The sequence below is a fragment of the Labrus bergylta genome, chromosome 10 (assembly GCF_963930695.1).
Source record: "Labrus bergylta chromosome 10, fLabBer1.1, whole genome shotgun sequence".
Taxonomy (NCBI): Eukaryota; Metazoa; Chordata; class Actinopteri; order Labriformes; family Labridae; genus Labrus; species Labrus bergylta.
Window position 1 is genome coordinate 6,962,961 of NC_089204.1, and position 16,697 is coordinate 6,979,657.

Sequence of the window (16,697 nt, forward strand, 5' to 3'; positions counted from 1 at the left end):
ATATTGTGAGAGTATCAAACTACACGCAGCATTGATGTAAAGGCATACATTGTCATCACAGCGTCAGATCCCCCCCCCCACCTTCCAGCAGGAATCATCTCCATATGTGAAGTGCATGTGTGAACAACCAACTCAGAAAGATTTCAGGAGCAGCCTGCCTATAATTTTCAGGGTTCATGTTCAGGGTTCCATGTGTGAGAACAGCTTCAGCGACCTGGGTCAGATCTCTGAGAACATTTATTTTAACCTGCTCTGATGATCACCAGGTCTGCTGAGGTTTTAACCATCACACACACAAAACTGACATCAGTGATCGTTTAATCGTCCTGGCTCTCTCCACATTGTTCTCTGCGGTAAATCCCACCCATCCCTCTGAGCCAACACAAATCATAAAAATTACCCTCACATTATTTGGCTCGGGTTCTGCGCTCTGCTGGGAAGAGAGGAGGGAAAAAGAAAGCAGTGATTTTCTCCTCTGTCAGTCTGCAGCTCCCCCAGCGGGACAACCGAGCTCCTCCACATCCGCCCGTCAGGTTCTATCTGTCATCCATTGTGAGGGAATGGAAAGCAGATGACCTAAAACACACACACACACACACACACACACACACACACACACACACACACACACATATAAGCAGGTCTCCTTACATAACACACTCTCTCTGTGTGGAACACCGGTCAGTGTGCCAGATAAGCTTCATACATAAATACACACAATGACAACTTTAATGTTCACTTACTCATTTTTCCAGGAGGAAGGGCGAAGAAACACACTTTATACAAATATACACAAATGACTGAACCCATGCACACACACACACACACACGTTGAGAGGAGGTGATGTATGATGAGAAATGGAATAACAATTAGAGAAACTTCTACAAACTGCCGAGGACTCGCAGAACACGCTGACAGAGAAGGGCGAGAGGGGGAAAATGTGCAGTGTCACCTGGAGTAAAAAATAAAAGTCCACCTAACATCCTCACCTGCTAAAAATAGAACAAAACATAGAAAGAGAGAGAGAGAGAAGGAACACAAAAAAAGAAAAATGAGAGTGTAAAATGTAAAGTTTGAATTGGGCCGGGGTGACAGGGTGATGATTATGCTGTCCGCTGATTGGAGGTGAAGGGCCGTTGCCATGGAGACGGAGCCACAGTGGCCCTCTGTTAATGTGGAAACCAACATGAGAACAGTTTGTCCTCTGATGTCATCCTGCTCCTACTCAAGGCCAAACACACACAGACACACACACACACACACACACACACACACACACACACACACACACACACACACACACACACACACGCTGACACACACATATAGTCAGTACGTTTACAAACACAGTTAAGTTGAGCTCTGGTTGCAGCTCGTTTTGGACATTTAATTGGACTACTGTCCTTGTGCCAGTATACGGGCACTGTGGGAGAACCGTTTTGTTGGTGGATGTTCAACTGTAGGTGGTGATATGACCTCATTCTGGTCGGCTTCGTCAATTAGTTAGCAAGCAGCAAAACGGTTGTATGTCGAACCATCAAAACATGGACACATTTGCAGGAAGACGTTTGGCATTTTAATCGTCCAAATCAGGATTTTGGGATTCTATGCTGAGAGGACAGCAGGTGACTTGCCAATTACAGGTAGCTTAACTCCTCACCTGCTCTCGGGTCCCTTTGAGTCTGAACGTGACCATGAATGAACATCATGCTGTATTGACGAAGTCTTGAAACTAGAGATTGAGACCATGAAATCATTAGGAAAATGTTTGCTGAGGGAATAAATCACCTGAGAAGTAAAAACATTTGACCATAGACTAAGTCTGACTACTTTTTACAAACAGTGAGGTCACCCTCTGATGGACGTTGTAGAGCATGCAGGTTTTAGACAGTTTAATGTCCCTTTTTATCCATTGACAAGCCCGCTGGTGAATTTGCCAGGTTTTGCAAAAGGATTAAAATGAGGCCTAAATCCACAGTGTCAATGCTGAGCCCCATTTTAAAAGTTCATAGATTTTTACGATGCTGGATACACAAACTAAACGATCATGAGGTAAACGTATGTTGGAGTAATCCCAGGATAAGTCTGCAGAGGACGCTTAACAGCTTGTTCTGCAAATCAGGTTCCCAGGTTATGAAACCAAGAATTTCACCAGTCGGCTTCAAGCCTCTACGTAAGCCACAGAAACTCTCCTCCAAGCACTGGAAAGCAGCCCTCCCCTTGTAGCCCTGCAGTGTTCTGCCCCTTGTGAGGGTTCCAGAGAGCTGGCCAATCAGAAGAAAGTGGGCATGTGGGGAGGGGGGCCTTTAAAATATAGCAGCTGAAACAAATCGAGGTTGAAGTGTTTCTCAGGCAGACAGCTTCGGTTCTGAGTGTGAACACTGAGCACATACCTCTGTGACAGGTAGCAAAGATGTCCTGTGATCACCTGCTGGGGGTGGGGGGGTGGCGGGGGGGTATCTGATCTGCTGCTACAAGAGTGCTGAGAGACGGATAGACTGAAGATGGGGGGAGTCAGATTCCTCCAACACAAACACCTGAGATCAGATCATCACCTGTGCAGATAGACAGGAACAAAGATTAGACCCTGCCAACCATTCAGACACACACACACACACACACACACACACACACACACACACACACACACACACACACACACACACACACACACACACGCGCGCAAATCAAACAGAATCTTTCACTCAGTCTCTGCTACCTGTGAGAAGTGTGAGTTGGATGATGGGACCCTGTAGGTAACCTTTTCTGGTCGTCCTCCACATGTACAGCGATATAAATAAACACTCATTCCTGACAGCCTGTCTGTAATACCGGGGGTCTCCGAGCATGTTTGGACTCTTCCTTCTGCTTTACAACAAACCCTGAGGTTCGGTTTGTCTGTCTGTATTCCTGTAATGTAAAAATCTGAATGTTGTCTCACAGGAACATGACTGATCATGAATTCAGACCTTTTAAAAATCTCGACTTGATGTAGTGTAAACATAAAAAAAACAGCTCAAATATGAATAATCGTGTGTATGGACGATGAGGTGGGGTTGTTATTTCGAGTGACCCTAAACTACAAAGAGAGTCATTTTCAAATAGATGTGGACTGGGAGTGAGCAGCACAAACTGAACTGTAATCAGCAAAACAGATGACCACAGGTGTTTTACCTGTGTGTGCACGTGTGTTTGGACTAAAGCTTATCAGCCCCACCCCTTTAATTAATGATCAAAAGCAGGCCCCACTGCCTCGGGTAACCTGAAGCCACCCTAAACACACCCTGCCTGCAGACCACCTGAAGCACTGTGATACACACACACACACACACACACACACACACACACAGGCCAGCTAGAAGTGCAACTCCTGCAGGAAACACCCACTTCCTCCACATTCCTGCAGGATTTTCCAACCAGAGAAACAAACCTGTGAACAAAGGGGGGGGGTGGGGGTAAGTGAATGTTATTTCCTTAGTGGAATAAATCAAACCAAAGGGGGAGGAGGAGGGGTGAGGTGTTTACCGACAGCAGTGATGGCGGCTGGAGTTAGAGAAGAAACAAAAGGCCTAGGCGACGGGCGGCCTCACCCTCTTCATCCTCACACACACTGACACGCACACGCGCACACACACACACACACACACACATGGACAGACACACACACACACACACACACACACACACACACACACACACACACACTCACACACACACACACACACACACACACAAACCAAGTGGCAGTGGGGGTAAGGGCTTCTTATCAGCTTTCAACATGGGAGTCTCTGTGTTGTTTAGTGACTCATGAAAACGCAGCCTAAACTTGACACTGAGGGGGTGTGATGGTGTGTGTGTGTGTGTGTGTGTGTGTGTGTGTGTGAGTGTGTGTGAGTGTGTGTGTGTGTGAGTGTGTGTGTGTGTGTGTGCTTGGAGGAGAGAAAAAGACAGGTATATTGTTTTCACACTTGCACAAGTCTCCAGAAAACTTTCTGATGTTTTCAGGGTGTGCTGCAAGTGTGAGCGCATACAGGTGAATTTTTCATTCCGACTTTTCCCAGACCATTTTTACCGATGTGAACTCAGGGTGAGCTGATGTGAGAACGCAGGAGGAAATATTCAGGAACATTCGACCCAGAGCAAGCGGGAGGCAGTGATGATGTAGCCTATATAATCTGTGAATGAAACACGACCACAGACTGTACGCACGAGTGTGTAACACTCTTGTGTTGACACTGTGAATATGTCCAACTACACATGATATGAGTCATCATAGCGTCGGTCTCCGTGGCCTCATCTGCTGCTACCACATTCTTCTTCTAAAGAAACATCCTTAACTTAAGACCCTAAAACACCCACATCTGTTGTTTAGTATGTGAATAAGAACGTCCTGTAATGTCGATTCTTTGAGCAGACAGGCGGAGCAGGTGAGTCTGAATTTTTCCAGGATTGAGGGTTCACGCTGGCATTCAGCTGCTGACTTTTAAAAGTGCTGATTGGTACTGATGTCAGAGGTTTCCTGCTGGCACACACACACACACACACACACACACACACACACACACACACACACTGACCTGCTCACAGTAGAGGAACATAAACCTCCTCCTCACTGAGGAAGAACAGGACAAGACGTTTTCAAACGTGTACTCCTGAAAATGTCAAGAAGTTTTCAGAGCAGGCCGCCCCTGAAATCTTTTTCCATGTTGGACAGGAAGGGGTGACATGTTTTACTCATGACGGGTATGAAAACGAGTGTGACTGTAGAACTGCTTTTGTAAGTTCTAACATATCTGCCAATTGTTGTGTGTGTGTGTGTGTGTGTGTGTGTGTACATGTCTTCCAGAGAGAGAGAGAGGTAGAGTGGTATAGATTGGAGACAGGATGGGGGATGTGAGCCTGGATCTGATTACATGTTGGAATGGTTGGAGGATTTGTGGTGCAGAGATTTCTCAATAGTACATTCCTGTGTGCAGGCCGGGACAGATCCACAGCTCCGGGCGGGCGGGCGGGGGGGGGGGGGGGGGGGTGATGTGGGGGGGGGCACGCCGTCAGAACAGGCAGCAGCAGCTCTGACAGTGAGGAGGCAAAAGTGAGACATTAACACAGAAGAAGAGTTATGGAGTTTTTTTGCACGTGCTCAAAACTTCTGGAAAGTCTCCCGAGATGTTCAGGGTGAGCTGCATGTGTGAACAAAAAACAAACACATTTTTTATTCTAACTTTACCCAGAAGCTCTCCTGCCAGCTCCCTAGTTAAATGTCCTCGTGAAGTCAGGTTGAGTTGATGTGAGAATGCAGGAGGAAATATTCAGGAGAATTCACCCGGACGAGCTGAAGTGGCTGGAGACGTTTATATCCACAAGCACTGACTGTAAGCGTGCTGTCTGTGCATGTCATTAAACTGCCTTCATTTTCTTCTCTTAGTATGTTCTTCTCGTTGACATTTTGAATAAATCGAGCATGACGCAGTATTTAGATAAATTCAATTTTGAACATTACACTCTGTTTGCTTGCTTCCTCCTCTTCCTCCTCCTCTTCTTCCTCCTCCTCATCCTCATCATCCTCCTCCTCAGGGTAAGGAGAATATTTCTCTCTTCTCCTTGAAGAAAACTCTGAATGCACGCCTGTTTTTCTGGCTCTGAATAAAAACAGCTTGCTGACACAGAATAAAGCTGCATGAAGGTGTTTTCAATGATTACTTATTTAATGTGATCAGCCAATCAGAAACGTCTGCAGAGTCTGACTATCAGAGGCCCAAAACAGGTCTGAAATAGGACATGCACACACACACACACACACACACACACACACACACACACACACACACTGAGCCTTTGTCAGTCTATTTGTGGACTGTTTTTTTAGCTGGCCTCAGCTGAGGAAATGAATATCAAATGTGTTTCTGCTGCAGTAAATCAAACCGTGTGTGTGCTCTGACTCGCTCTCTTTAATGTCAGTGTGTGTTACATGTACAGCTCGCAGCTTAACTCTTCACCGAGCGACAGTCTCAGAGGAGCGTTCAGGAGCCACAGGTTAAAAAGAGCCGAGCTGTTTTTATTGTACAGACATCTGGATGAACGTCATGTGTGATGTATTGAAACAGGAAGGCAGAGAGGCGTTCAGTGCTGCAGGGTGTGATGATTGTATCCTGTTTTCTTTGTTCATCTTTGCAAAAAAACTAACATTACTTAAACAATTTGATGTTCACACGCTTCCTTCTATGCATTAGCAATCTGTGGTAACTGCTGCAGTCTAACAGACCGTCCAACAAGTCTGAGCTCCACTTTTTACAACCAGTCACATTAGAACTTTATTTTATTTACATGTTAGCAACAACTAGCAGCTAACTGAGTCTTTGAGAACCATACCATGGTGGTAAACTCAAAGTAGAATTTTTGCTTATCGCGGTTATTCTGAGTGTTCAGTTCAGTAAACCGACCGGCCGGTGAGTGACCAGTTCTCAAGTTTGTTTTTCTGCGCTCTTTTGTTGATATTGTGAATGTGTCGAACTACACATAGGATTGAAATAAAGGCAAAAAATTTACATCATAGCGTCAGATTTAAGCCCCCAGGAAGTGCACCAAGCAGTGAAGCCTATCTTCCATTGTGGCCAAACCTGATGCTGCAGCGTCACGTGGTGCCATTGAGCCCAGAAAGACTTTTCCCCGAGACGTCTATGAATTGCCGGATACATCAACTTCCCTTAATTGGGACGCAGATCAGATCACACAGGACTGTGACTCCAAGTGCACATGCTCTATTGGCCTGGTAACGGAGAAGATCCGGGTACTTTTACATAAAGAAGTTTGACTTTTTTTGGCTTCATGCGCCACTGAGCAGCTTTCATAGGAATGAACGGGGCTCCACCTCCAATGCTGTGTCCATTCTATAATGTATCCATGATTAGACTTTGATGCTTTGTCCGCAACTTTGGTGTCGTTCTCGTTGCGTCATGTGCTGCCATCTCAGACACCCCCCCCACACACACACACACACACACACACACACACACACACACACACAATCTGACAGGGAAAGTCAGGAAGATTTGATGGGCAGCCTGTACTGAAATCTTGTTGAGATTTTCAGGAGTGCACATGTTAGAAAAGCTTCTGTGTGTATGTGTGTGTGTGTGTGTGTGTGTGTGTGTGTGTGTGTGTCTGTCCGTGTGTGTGTATGTGTGTGTGTGTGTGTGTGTGTGTGTGTGTGTGTGTGTGTGTGTGTGTGTGTGTATGTGTGTGTGTGTGTGTGTGTGTGTGTGTGTGTGTGTCTGTCAGTGTGTGTGTGTGTGTGTGTGTGTGTGTGTGTGTGTGTGTGTGTGTGTGTGTCTGTCAGTGTGTGTGTGTGTGTGTGTGTGTGTGTGTGTGTGTGAGCAGGTGAAGGGGGAGAGCCGAGTTCCAGGTCCGGGCTCTTGCTGTGTGTGTTTTCCTGTGTTTTTGTAGTATTAGAGGGATCTAACTCTGTCCAAACCTTCAGTCCGTCCAAACCAACACACACACTCCAGACCAGGACCAGGACAAAGACTTGGGCCTGTGTTGGTTTAACAGGTCTGCATGCTGCCTAAAGGGGGATCAGGGAGGTCTGCTCTGATGTTACAGGCCTGGGGGGGAGCGAGTAAATGTGTGTGGGGGTCACATAAGGCTGTTAATGTGAGAGTGTGTGTTTGGGACAAAGGAATGTGATGGAGGAGGAGGAGGGACGCATCCATTAATGCTGCAGCTAATCTCAACCCTGGGTACTAAGAATACACACACACACACACACACACACACACACACACACACACACACACACACTGAACCATCAGCATCCTCAGCTCTGACTGAAACACACTGCTGAGTTTATACATCGCATGCTGACAAATGATGGAGCCTGAGCAGCACCCTGCAGCACCTGTAGCTCCACACACCTCCCTGCGTGTGTGGGGAGTGGAGGGGAGGGGAGGGGGGTCTGCCGAGTTTTCCCAGGCTGCTCTCAGGTGAACATAAAGACGCTCTGTTCGCTCTCTGCATGCTCCATCTCTTTGAACCTTCTCTTCATGTCAGCAGCTCCAACCTCCACACCGCCCGTCATGAGCCCACAGGGAGAGATAGGGAGGGTGCAGACAGGTCCACACACACACACACACACACACACACACACACACACATCGTTAGCCTGTCTGCATATATGAGACAGTGATACATATGCAGAGAACAGAACACAGAGAGAGGAAAGACACTTTCTTGTACACATTAGGGCTGGGAAATATATCAAGTTTTTAAGATATATCGATATATTTTCAAACAAGATATAGGGTAAGACAATATCGTTAATATTGATATAGTTTAAGTTGCATTAAAATAATGTTATAGAGGTGCCAGGTCACTTTTTTCTCATCTCACTGATGATGACTGACTGTCTGTCCCTCTTAGCCCTGCTCCTCCTCTCTCTCTCTTTTATTGTATATAAGGAACATTTTTATTTTATAATATTACTTTTTTAATTCACAAACAGGTAGTTTATTTTTCCATGTGTTTTCACTGTTAATAAAAGACATATCACTATATATCGAGTATCGCCATTCAGCAAAACCAGGGGTGCCCAAACAGTCGATCGCGATCGACAGGTAGATCGCTGACTGTTTCTCAGTCGATCGAGATGTTTTGTCAATATAAAATACAATTGTAAAATAGAAAAGTGATTTCAATTTAATCTCATTGCACTGTTTCCCACACACGATACCTGTGTTGGGAGCCCAAGTATACTTCCGACCTGTTTGTATTTAATTTTTCATTTATTCATGAAATTGCTGCGTGCATGAGAGAGCGAGCGGGGGAGATAAAGAGAGAGAGAGAGCGCGCGCAAGAGAGAGAGAGCAGGCATGCGCAAGGACGTGCAGGTAAAACGGGGGGGGGGGGGAGTCTAAATGTTTTACCAAAAAGTCATATATAGAAACTATGCAACGAGTATTAAGCGCATTTGATGAAGCTGCAGCTACTTTTCTCTGCTCCTCTCTGCTGTCATGACTGTGAACATAGCGGGGGACGAGACACACCAACAAACAGCACAAACGCGCACGCGCACACACACACACACACACACACACACACACACTTGTACTGGAGCGCCAGCCACCACGCCAACCTTTTTACTTTTTACTTTTAGTGCTACAGCACACAGTTGATCCGTGATCCGTACGGACCGAGGCGGGAACACACGTGACCCGGTCAAACGGTCGGTTGGACTTTACTCCGTTCACTCTCACCGTGTCTGCAGCTAATTTAACAAAAGCAAAATCATCTCACAGCAGCCTGCTGTAGTCTGTGAACATCTCCACACAGATTAAAGTTGTTTGTTGTAAACTAAATTAAGGGGAAAACATATGTGATATAAATACAAACGTAATATTAAAATGTAGCCTACCCTAAAATAAGAGTTTTTTAAAAAGTATGTCGATATTGCATTATTTTTTACAGAACTCTCATTTATTATTTTCTGTTTGTTGTTTGAGTATTAAATGCGTTTGTAGGCTGTTGGTAAAGGCTATGGCTCACTATGTGGACTGGTAGATCTCGGCAGACTGGCAACTTTAAAAGTAGATCTTGGTTCAAAAAAGGTTGGGCACCCCTGAGCTAAACAATATTGAGATATGAGTTTTGGTCCATATCGCCCAGCCCTAGTACACACACGCACAAACACACATATGTAAATGTATATAGGTAAATGGACTTGAGCTTGTATTTTTCTTTTCTAGTCTTCTGACTACTCAAAGTGCTTTTACCCTGCAGGTCACACCTACACATTCACACACTGATGGTAGAGGCTGCTTAGTAAAGTGTCCATCAGTATTAACTAATCCATTCATACACCGCTGACGAAGCAGTGGGAGCACCTTGTGCATCGGACATGTTGCTACAAGAGCTGGGGATTGAACCCCCAACCTTCCAGTTAAGAGACAACGACTCTACCAGCTGAGCCACAGCCACCAAACATTACTTTGCACCCTCTCCCACTCCCACTTCCTGCTGCGTTCTCGCTTTGGCTCTCCTGGGATCTTTGATCAGAGTGAAAAATGTGGACGCTTGTGTTCACACCTGCAGCTTGCCCGAAATATTTCAGGAAGCTCTGAGCACTGTGTGATGCTTTGCAATGTATTTCTTGTATATTATCATTCAATTAATTGAACACAGTGTTTACGTGAATGGTCAGAATCTGACAGGCATAGAAGAGAGCAGATCATATACACTATTGGAGTGGGTGATAATGGTCAGAATACGGTGCAGGGCTCTACTCGAGGGGGTGTCCCTCTTTATTACAGCTTCTTACTCACACTGTCACACACTCTGTAACACACACACACACACACACACACACACAGTGACTGATTATTGATCCCTGAGTCCATGTGAAGAATGTGGACGGTGATGAAACATGCCTGACTCATGCAACATGAAGGTTATTGTGTTTGCTGTAGCAACAAAGCAGCAAATATACAAATACACAAATATAAAAGTCATGTTGACCGGAGGGAGGAGTGTGTGTGTGTGTGTGTGTGTGTGTGTGTGTGTGTGTGTGTTTCAGATTTAGATGTTAAACTATGTGCACATGTAAACTGTTCATGGGAAAAGAGAGTCGTGTAAGCAGACTAATCACAGACTGGATAAATAATGAACTCAGCCAACATGACGACACACGTTGTTTATTTCACGTCCTTTAGGAGCAGCATGTGTGAAAGAAAAGAAAGTTTCACTCCAATTTTGGGTGGAGGCGACATTTATACCCTGCAACCAGCGCACGGCACGAGACTGTATGCACACGACTTACATTGTCTTTCACTTCTGCATCATCGTTTATTATATGTCATGTCTTGCCTCCTGCTAAAAAGCAACTCAGGAAGATTTCAGGAACAGCGGGGGGGGGGGGGGGGGGCAACGTGTAAACAGTGCAGGGTATACGCAGGTATACGGAGTATAACTATAAATCTTTCAGTCTCCATTGATTGATTTACAATATTCATTAGCATATTGCAATTTTTTTGTTTTCTTTTTTGGGCTTTTTGGGCCTTTAATGGAGAGATAGGACAGTGGATAGAGTTGAATATCAGGGAGCGAGAGAGAGTAGGGAATATAGCCTAGGACTATGGCCTCCATACATGGGGCGTGCACACTAACCACTGCGCCACCAGCGCCCCTGCTATTTTTTTTCCTAGGAAGGTGAAGGGACGACCTCCCTACGCCGCCTCTAATTGGCTAGTACACACTGACTAAATATGCAAGAGGAGTCTTACGTGTCACTGTTAATAACAGATGCAGTTTATCCTCTAATGGACGGGACACTTCTCAAAAAACATTTGGGAGGAAAATTAAGAGTAGTCATTTCTGCCATTTACTGGTTACTCCTGTTTCCTCTCTCACCTCACTTTGCTGCGCTCGCTGCACGTCCGTCTGGATATTTTGGATGACTTGGACATCCGGCCTTTAACACAGATCTTTATGCAGCACACTATCAATATATTGTTGTTCTCACTTTGAGCTATAAATGATTGTTGTATTATTTAATTTGGGGTTGTAGCCAATCGTAACAACCTTCATGGCCTTTCCATAAACGATGACTGCAGCGTGTAACGGGATCAGTATGTTATTTAGGGTTAGGGAGTTTTTGTACCACGTAGCACCCCTAAGTGAAAATATGTTCCTGCACGTGCATGAGCCTGCCTGAAAAGAGTGCATGTGTGAAAACGACCTGAGAGTTTTCTGCTGTGTGGACTGATCGAACTCAGGTGTGAAGTCTGAACACGTAAATAAAGTTTTCAGTTTAATCACTGTTTATAAGCCTGACATTCATCATCGATCACATAAATCATCTGTGATTTAATCTGGAAGTTGACAGGGATGTATGCTGTGTGTGTGTGTGTGTGTGTGTGTGTGTGTGTGTGTGTGTGTGTGTGTGTGTGTGTGTGTGTGTGTGTGTGTGTGTGTCCACATGTCTTTTCATTACTCATGCACATTAAGCAGGCTCCTCATTGGTCCTCCTACATGACTCTCTAAAAGTTTTAATGGAAAGTTTGGACGGATTAAAAAGTCTGCTTGATGTTTAACTTTCATGTATGCAGGAGCAGCCAGAGTTCACATGTCAGAAAGAACATTTTCCTTCCTCTCATATCGGAAAAATAAACATATTCAGACGTCCTATGTGCCGGTCATGTCTGCCCTCTGAATAATAATACAGCTTATTATAAACACAGGGAGCACGGGGGAGCTGGAGTGTTTTCATTCAAACTGCAGAAACAGCCAATCACAGTCAAGCTCTCACAATCGGTACCAGAGAGCAAAAACAGATGGGGACGTCCAATCAGAGGACAACATCGACACCTAGTGGAAGAACAAGCGAGAGAGTGTTCTGACCCATTAGGAGTGAAGTGTTTGCATTCCTCCATTGAGATTTAAAACATTTTAGGGTTAGTTTTTAGATAATGAATCTATTGGTCCAGGAAGAAAACAGCATAAAAAATATACAAGACAGGAATTTAGATTTAAATTTGTAAATCCTTTTCTTCTTCCTCATTTCCCCAATCATATATGATTGATTTTGATATATATATATTGATATTGATATATGATTGAAAATCAATCTTTAAATCAATGAAATGCCACAATAAGAATAATAATTCAATAACTTGTTTACAATGTGTAAATTATTATATTATTAAACATGTAATGAACACATTAATGTACTGGGAGTTTGAGTTATGTCACTTTTAATGAGTAGATCAAATCAGAGACGGAGAGGTGCTGCCCCCTGCTGGCAGTACCACTGAAGTGAAGAGAGTTTATGAGTATTTTACATTAGGCCTGCTTAAAGAACAGGTTTTGATTTTGTTCGTCATGAATTAAGAATGAATGTATGCAAAGTGCTTTGTTAGTATAAAAAAGAGTGTATATGCGACTTTAAAACATGGGAATATAATTTAATAAATAGGACATAAATACTTTTTGACCCATATGTGGACTGTTTTTGTTTGCTTTAAATAATTTTACTACGTTCATCCTTTTTGCATGTACTATAAAACTTACCGTAAAGCCCATCCCAATTTAAGGTTCCAGTCCCTTATACTAGCCCGGTGTCGCTGCATGTTTTTGATTAATAAAGGCAGCTCTCAGTTAGAGGCCCCTATGCATTTGTTGTTGGAATAGTTTGTGGATCAAAATTAAGAAGGACAAAAAGTAGAAAATAAAGACGAAAGATAAACATCTGTCCAAGGATAATGCTTGTATGTGTACAGGAAGTGAAGCAGGTTAGCATGCTGCTTTACAAACAAAGTCAAATTAGTTATTTTGATTTATTGATATCCTAATTTTATGCACAGTTAAAAATACTTTCTGGTGTAAAATTGTAATTATTATGCTTTGCAAGAGTTTAGTTTCAAAATAATTCAAAGCCTGTGATGTGTTGCCACCTGTCCCAAATAAAGGCAGGGTCCTTTCATATGTTGAAGTAAGAAAAAAAAAAGCCTAGAAGTGTTATGGTGGTTTGTTATATTTCCCTTAGTCTACATATTCAAATAAATATGACAGTCGTAAATCTTGTAAATGATTCACGGTTTCACAATGATCAACTACAAGGACTCCCCATGTTCTCTGACTTCTGATGCGATAAATAAGAGGTAGGTTCACCTGAGCCTTACAATGAGTCAGTATCAAAAGACTGCTCCAGGTGAGGCTCGAACTCACAACCTCGGCATTGCTCTACATTGTACTGTCATATAAGTACCGCGCGCTAACCGATTGCGCCACTGGAGCTCACTGTTCAGCGGCCGCAGATCCGTTTATAAACCGGGGACGGTTACCGGATAGAACTAGGTTATTTATCGTTGTTTATCCCTCTTCTGCTGACTCTACATGAACGTTAATATTTAATTAAAAATGTACGAGAACACAGTGAAGGCCGTCATAAAGGAGGAATGATAACACACTGTATTTCAGGAAGTGATTTAAAAAACGTCTGAGCGGGATTACCGTGCACAAACAGGGTTAATATTTACACGAAACATCTCATAATACATGGTTTATATGTGCGTAGTTGTTTATTTCTTCTTAGTGTATGTCATGGATGTGTAATAGACTTATTTATCTGCTCACCGCTGATCGTAGAACCCTGTTAGTAAACTACTTCCGGTGTTACGGTGCAAAAAGTGACCATGTTAACTGGAGACTTTAACTCGAAAGCGTCCGTGGTTGTCGTGGTTACAACATTTGTTTCAGAAGAAAGTGTCCTACCAAATGCGTCTGTGTTTAGTTTTATTTTTTATTACAATGTCAAAATACTAATCAGATATTCATTTATTAAGTAAACACAGAGATAATAGTTTAGGACACTTCACGTCTTCTCGGCTGAATGTGCCCAGTTTAACAGGGTCACTCTTTGAACCGTAACACCTGCGCCTGCTTCTTGACCGCCGCCATATCGGAACAGTTCAGTACAGGATGATCACAACCGGAACATTTTCAGTATACTGAACTCTCGTGGTCATTCAGTATGCATTTTTTGGGTACACTTCAGTATACTGAACATTTCAGTATGGATACTAACTTCCGGGTTTCATGCAGTATGGATCGGATGCGTGCTTACAGGAAATTAATTGTATTTTACCACCCACAATGCTGTGCGAAATTAAACGTAAATCGTCACTTCACGTGCGCCTCCAAATCAAAACAAACGAGCATTGATTAATTTAATCTTAATTTAAAGTCCCGACTGAAATCGCTACTTTAAATTAACAACAGAAAATAAAACAAATGTCTGCATCATTATAAAACCTTTCCCCCTCTATTTAAATAATGATTTCACTATTTAAATGCGTCTTTATTTGTTTATTTTACTTTATATTCTGTATATTACTGTCTTTCATTTGTACTTTTCTTTATGTAGGCTACTGTATGTTATTTAGTTATTTAATCTGTCTTTTACTTGATTTACATTGTGATATTGGTTTGTTTACCTGACTGTATATGCGCATTACTCTTCTTGAATAAAGCTAAACAAAAACAAAAAAACAGGTGGATGCGACCGGTTTGGGAAATGTATATATTTATAGACCTGTGGTCGCACCAGCTGATAGCTCATCGAAGGGAGCTCGTAGTGAGTATGTCCCGTGTCTCATAATCAGTAATATGTAGTATGTGGTTTCAGACACAGCCTGAGTGACTGGTAAGCTAATCTGTAACATCCCATGTAAAGAAAAAATAGATATAAACATTTTTGTATCAGTGCATCATATAATACATTCACCATGATGATATACTGTATATTGTTTGAATTGTGACCTTCAGTTGTGGAGTAACTTTCACAATGCATTGTCCTAGGGTTTGAAAGTGCTCATTCAGATTTTGGACGCCAATACAAAATGGCATATTCAATATTTGTAGGCTAGTTTACTTAATAGTGAACAGTGTGTTGTTCAGTCTGACTTCTGTCGTGTCATCCCACCATCATGCATCAGGTCACATCCTGACTCCTCTCATGTCAGATCTCATTTCATCTCATCTTTACCTCGTCATTTAAAAAAAATGTATTTCTTATCTTATTTTATAAGATGCCATCTGATGTTAAAACTCAACTGCACCTTCATACAATCATGTTGTTGGTTTTCTTACAGTTAATTTAATCGCCTCGTCTTCTTTCAGCTGTTTTTTGTTTATGTTAATCATTTCATCATTTCTTTTTCTATGACTTCACACACTGTGCCTCAGTTGGTAGAGTTGGTCGTCTTTCAATCAGAAGGTCAAGGGTTCAATCCCCAGCTCCTGCAGCAACATGTCTGATGCGTCCTTGGGCAAGACACTTAACCCCAAGTTGCTCCTGCTGCTATGTCTGTGGCATGTGAGTTTGAATGAATGGGATCAGTTACTTCTGATGGTCTCTTTACTCAGCAGCCTCTACCATCAGTGTGTGAATGTGTAGGTGTGACCTGAGGTGTAAAAGTACTTTGAGTAATCAGAAGAATAGAAAAGCGCTATACAAGCTCGAGTCCATTTTATACAAGCTAAAGTCCATTTACCGTTTACACTGACAAAGTTCTCTGCTGATTTCCCTACTCAAACTTCCTTTACAGAATTGTAGAATTAAACACACACAGAGCTCAGTGTGAACAATGCATGCAATGTGTGTGTGTACGAGCGAGGATGCGTACACATGCGTGTGCGACTCTCTGGTTATTGACTCTGCAGACTGAATGTGTGTTTGTTCAAATCCTGGACTCTGATCCTAAAGATAACTGTTTTAATAGATAACAAACTGAACAAACACACACATCTGCTAAGATACACACTTTGTGATCACACAGCTCAGCCTCACATTAATACAGTGTGTCTTTATTCGGTGTTTGTGTGTGTGTGCTCTTATCTTTAATTTTCATTATTAATAAAGGACTTTATGACATCTAAAAAATTCACAAGTGGAAGGCTTGGTAACAGCAGAAAGACTTACCTTAACATTCAGTGTAAAAGACACACTTTTAATACCTTACTTTCCGGTGCACAGTGGGACCTATATACATGTTTTTTACGCTGACGCAATCACCGTCAAGGTCACAAGTGCAGCCGCCACCGTCAGCCAAATTTGCCCCCATTCATTGTATTTTTCAAGCGTTTGCTTCACTGAGGTAAGCGTGCTGGGATACATGATGATGCGGACCAGGGAGGCAGCGCCACCTTT

General features: G+C 43.1%; 1 non-coding gene across 1 annotated transcript; it reads right to left on the minus strand.

Moving 5' to 3' along the window:
* Positions 1 to 13,689: 13,689 nt before the first annotated feature.
* On the minus strand, positions 13,690 to 13,783 carry trnai-uau (transfer RNA isoleucine (anticodon UAU)). The gene is made up of 2 exons: positions 13,746 to 13,783; positions 13,690 to 13,725 (listed from the first exon to the last, which is right to left on the minus strand). It is a non-coding gene; the product is annotated as a tRNA-Ile (tRNA).
* Positions 13,784 to 16,697: the final 2,914 nt, after the last annotated feature.